Raw genomic sequence first — 6,000 nt, 5'->3', positions numbered from 1 at the left:
CAGAAATAATGTTCAATCAAATATTTGGGGTCCTTTTGACTCAGTCAAGTTGAGGCAAAAAATTAACCACTGCAATAGGAACCTGTCTACCTGTGTAGGAATCCTTCTAAAATGTGAAGAGTGTTTACGTGACGGGCAGCCAAAAACCAACACATGTGTCTAAAACTTCCTAGAAAACTAGCTCCCTCTCACCTGATCATCTTACTTTCGTCATCACCCTCCAATCATGCCTTCATCATCACCAATCAGCTTTAGGGGACTATCAAAACTTCCTGCCTACCATCTCCTTCACAGTAATCTAACCTCTCATCACTTCTTATGGAATTTTTGAAATCATCTCCCTGGTTCTCTGCCTCTAGGTTTTTCCCTTCATGCATCTGTTGTGGATGTCCACTCATTTAGCTGCAATTTACTTTCTTTTCTTTTTTTATTTGAAAGTCAGAGTTACACAGAGAGAGGAGAAGCAGAGAGAGAGAGAGGTCTTCCATCCAAGGTTCACTCCCCAATTGGCCACAACTGCCAGAGCTGCACTGATCTGAAGCCAGGAGCCTCCTCTGGGTCTCCCACGTGAGTGCAGGACCCAAGGACTTGATCCATCCTCTACTGCTTTCCCAGGCCATAGTAGAGAGCTGGATCAGAAGTGGAGCAGCCGGGTCTTTGAACTGGCACCCATAAGGGATGCCGGCGCTTCAGGCCAGGGCATTAACCCACTGCGCCAGACCGCCAGCCCCAGCTGCAATTTACTTTCAAATGTTTACAACTTCTCCATTGTATCTGGGATTGTTAATTAAGGCAACTGTCAACTCAAAGTGGATCAACGACCTAAAATAGGACATCACATACTTCTTTTTGAAATACAAATATTGAGCAGATATACTGCAAGGACTTAAAATGGTTTTATCTAATTCATTGAAGGTGAGGTATCATGACAGTTCTGCAGAATAATCTCTTCAGTCTATACCCCTGGGGTAGATTTGGTCTTCTGAGAACACAAGTCTGATTCTCTAGGCTTCCCATCTGTGAGTTCTCCCATACTCTCCCCACCCAAAATTACTCTTGACTTTCAGTTACCTTTCAACCATAGCTCTCTGATTGATAAATCCCTGCTATAATTTTCTTGAAATATCACTTCAATCATATCATTGTTCTATTCAAAACTTTCCAAAGCTTTCCATAGGACAAATGGGAAACTCTTTCAAATTATTTTCTTTGTAGCCTCAAACTATCTTCTATAAGTTGAAGTGTGCCCCTCCACCCTTGAAAATACAACTGTTGAAGTCTAATGCTCAGAACTTAAGAATGTAAACTTTTCTGGAAATAGGGTTACTGCAAATGTAATCAGTTAAAATGACATAATCTAGGAGAACTGTGGGGTGTTAATCCAATGACACTCATCCTTTTACGAACACCATGTAAGGCAGAGACATGCAATTGGGAAGATGATGGGAAATGAGAATTTCACCTACATGGACTGCCAAAGGTTGCCAGCAAACCAGAAGTTAGACAAGAGGCATCGCACAGATTTTCTCTCACAGCCCTCACAAGTGACCCACCTTGACAACATCTTAATCTCTGATTTCTAGTCTCGGAACTGTGAGAAAATATGTACCTGCTGTTTAAGTTACCCAGTTCACTTATCTTTCTATATTCAGCCCCCATCACTCCCCTGAAAACTAATTTTCTCCAATAAACCTCTAAAGCATTTGCATTCCCACCTCTTGTTACCACAACATCCTGCTCCATCTTAGAACAACTGGCCCATTCTTTTCTTCAATCTAAATCCTATACAATCTTCAAAGCTCAACTGTTGTCCTATGCCCAATATTTTTGTATTGTATCTCTTTCCCACATCAGCAAAGTTTCTTAAAGAAATAGTTCATTTTTCTATGTCCATAGCCACAAATGTTATTCATCTGTCAACCTGCAGCAATGTCTTCTGCACCTTTGTTCCATTTAAACTACCTTCCCCAATGTGCTAAGTATCATTTTTTGACTAACTTTGATCTTAATTTTTCTGAAACTCTTCATTCTATTTGACAAGTTTCACTGTACCTTTTACAAGTGTACCTCAAAAACTTCATGGAAATGTTACTGAAAATTTATTTGGTGCAAAAAAATTGAAATCCATGAATAATTTTTCATAATAAGCATTTTCCATGAACTTGTTGAAGATTTCTTATATTATAAACTAAATTGGATACCCATTCCCAAATTCATATGTTGAAACCTGAAACCCCAGCGTGACAGAATTTGAAAATAGAGAATCTCTCCTCTATCTCTGCCTCTCTCCCTCTACCTCCATCCCCTTTGTACTCACTGAGAAAAGGCCATGTGAGAACACAGCAAAAAGGCAGTCATCTGAAAGCCAGGGAGAGAACCCTCACTAGAACACAACCCTGCTGGCACCTTGATCTTGGACTTCCAAGCTCCAGACTATCAGAAAATAAACGTCTATTGGATAAGTCACCCAGTTGGTGATATTTTATTATGGTAGCCAGAGAAGATTAATACACCTTCCTTCTTAAAAGCTTCTTATTCGTTTACTTCCACATGAACTACTATATTGATTTTCCTTCTATTATCCTAACAACAACTCAGCTGATTACACACTCTCTTCTACTTGTCTCACAGGCTTATATCTACTACAATCATTCTATCCATGAACACAGTGCATCTTAACGTTTCCTTTCATTGTATCTCAACAGAATTTTGTAGCTTTCTAGCTAATTACACTACACTTTCTTGTTAACATTACTCTTAGGTCCATGTTTTTTTTTAACCTAGAAACCTTTTAGTTAAGGTATACAAACTTTATGCTTTCACATATATATAAATTTAGGAGCATAGTGATTCTTCCCACCCTCCCTCCCACCATCTTCTATTCCCATTCTTACTTTTTATAAAAATCTATTTTCAGTTAACCTTATACTCATTAGATTAACCCTACACTAAGCAAAGAGTCCAACAAACAGTATGAAGAAAAAAACTACAAAACACTGCTCCTCAATAGTCGAGATGAGGACTGTTAAAAATCATCACATCTCAAAGTGTTATTTTCACTTCTGTAGATTATCTGAGGTCCCTGTTTTATTGTTAGAGTGAATTGCATTTCTTTTTTCTCAGTAATTATTTCTGATAATAAAAAAACTATTGAATAATTTGTATTTTTTTCTTGGCTACCTTTCTGAACTCTCTTGCTTAGAATGCCATAATAAACATGTTCCAGATTTCAAAACTACAAAGAAATGATTCTTCATCCACTGCAGTGATTTTGTAAGACTTCTTCTGCATACACTTATTCTACTTATTCACAGCCTATAAAATGTCAAAATTCCACACATTTTAAAGCACAGGTGACTACAGTAAATTAAACACAGAACTTGTAAGTTTATTTGTTTTTGTTTATATGACAAAGAGCAAGAGATCTTCCATCACTGGTTCACTTCCCAAAAGCCTGCAAAACAGGGCTGGGTCAGGACAAAGCCAGGAGTCAAGAACTCCATCTTGGTCTCCCATGAGGGTGGCAGGGACCCACATATTTGGGTCACCTGCACATTGGTGGGAAACTGGATCCAAAGCAGAGTAGCTGGAACTAGATCCAAGCCCTCCAATATAGGATGCCAGCATTGCAAGGGGGCAACTTAAACCACTGCACTCCAACACCCACCCTAGAGCTTATACTTCTTATAAGTAGCCATTTCATTCAAAGTTGCCACCTTTTAGATCATAGTAAACACTCAGGGGCGTATGCCCAGTTCATCGTCTCTTTTTCTTGAGTGCTTCTCTCAAACCCATATGACTTTACCAAAAGGACTGGGCCTTTGTACTGGGTCAACATTGTTGCTCAACCACAGTCTATTAGACCAGAGTTGACATGAAGTGATCAACTGAGTTCTCTCTACTGGGCATTTATTGTTGAGAATCTGAGATAAGAAGTGTGCACATATCAATTATTTGCAAATGCTGAGATGGTTTACTGAGGGCTAAGATGACACTTTTGGTCATTCAACTCCTCTTCATTCCATCTCCATGCCATGTGCATAGAAAAGTAGGAAAAATTAAACAGAAAGAAGGAGCACGTCTACTCCATCCTGTTCTGTGCTATATATAAGTTCCCACCAGAGTACCTAATATAAGCAGATACTTAAAAAATACTGGTTAAGTGAGTACATAAATGACATCTTCTCTCCCCACTCTGCTCCATTCCCACAAAAATATTCCATGCTCATAAACTTGACTTTACTAGCTTTCTTACTACCCCACCTAACCATTATCATCCACTTCTAGTCTCTAGGCCACTGTTTGAGATGCACAAAGACCATATCTAAGGAAAGAGAGGGAGCTGAAAGGCTTTTTTAAAAATATATATGATTTTTAACAAAAGCCTAGTATTTACCTGGAAAAACAAAAATAGCAGTATTCCTACTAAAGGAATTAATATAATTTAGGGAAACCTATGATGGTTAATCAGAGCCATTAGAACCTATGGTAGATTGTTGATTAATTCACATTTTTTTCCATCTTTCCCTATAAGCCTAACCAAAGTTTATTATGGGCAGAATACACATCCCATTTCATTGACTTGGGGCTTAGCTGTGTTTGACTTGATTTGACCAGTGGAATGTTAGCCAATGTGATGTATGGAAAGCTTTAAATATTTTGTCTTGCTTTCCCTCATGTTCATGATAAGAACATGCCCCAAGTAGCCACAAACCTCACTGAATTAGACATTTGAAGCACACTTAAACCTTTCTTGCAACCTGGAGCCAAGTCTACTTAAACCCAGAAAACCCACAGGTAGATCAAGTTTGGCAGAGGTGAAGGGGAGGATGCTTGCTGTTACCATGGACACAGATTTGGGATTTAAGCATTATGCAGCACAATTGCAGCAGCAGCAGCTGAATAATGGAGCCCCAGAGCAAAACCATCCATATTCTGGCTTAGCAGCTCACTTTATAGTGTAGGTTGCTGGGTAAAAAGCCCAGTCTATTACCAGAGTATTGCCAGTCAGTCTTTCTATTACTTCAGTATTGAATATAAACATATAAGTAATGATCACCAGTCACTTAAGGAAAGTAAACATTAATACAGGGGACAAGATAAAAATAGTAAGAGGCCGGCGCCGCGGTTCAATAGGCTAATCCTCCGCCTAGTGGCGCCGGCACGCTGGGTTCTAGTTCCGGTGGGGGCGCTGGATTCTGTCCCGGTTGCCCCTCTTCCAGGCCAGCTTTCTGCTGTGGCCCAGGAAGGCAGTGGAGGATGGCCCAAGTGCTTGGGCCCTGCACCCCATGGGAGACCAGGAGAAGCACCTGGCTCCTGGCTTCGGATCAGCATGATGCACCGGCCGCAGCACGCCAGCTGTGGCGGCCATTGGAGGGTGAACCAACGGCAAAAGGAAGACCTTTCTCTCTGCCTCTCTCTCTCTCACTGTCCACTCTGTCAAAAAAAAAAAAAAAATAGAAAGAAAAAAGAACATGATCCCAGAAGAAACTATTCATAATAGAGAAGGTAACTTGAAAACATTTTAATCACTATCTTTGGACATATTTGAAAAGAAAATGTTAAATGAGAGAGTCTTCAAAAGGGTCATGAAAATGCATATCATAATACACATGGATGTTTTAAAACTTCACCAAAATAAACATCTTTTTATTTAATTTTCCATGAACTTCTTGAAGGACCCTCATAAAGCTAGAATAAGATTCTATGGGAAATGAACATCATTCTACTGCAATGCATACATGGACATTAAAAACATGTTTGTCAGGATAGGTGTTGTGGTACAGGATATTATGCTGCCACTGTGACATCTGCTTCCCATATCCAAGTGCCAGTTGATGTCCCAACTATTCTGCTTCTGATCTAGCTTCCTGCTAATGCATCCTTGGAAGCAGCAGTTGATGGCTCTGTCGCTCCCCCACTCGCGGAGGAACGACACCGGTCCTTCCCGGATTTTCTGCTGCTCCCCCGCCTCCGCAGAGGAGCGGCACCCCCGCCACT

The sequence above is a fragment of the Oryctolagus cuniculus genome, chromosome 2 (genome assembly GCF_051225735.1).
Source record: "Oryctolagus cuniculus isolate XC-2025 breed Fujian yellow rabbit chromosome 2, ASM5122573v1, whole genome shotgun sequence".
Classification (NCBI taxonomy): domain Eukaryota; kingdom Metazoa; phylum Chordata; class Mammalia; order Lagomorpha; family Leporidae; genus Oryctolagus; species Oryctolagus cuniculus.
The sequence above is the reverse complement of the archived record's forward strand: the minus strand, read 5'-3'. Positions refer to the sequence as shown.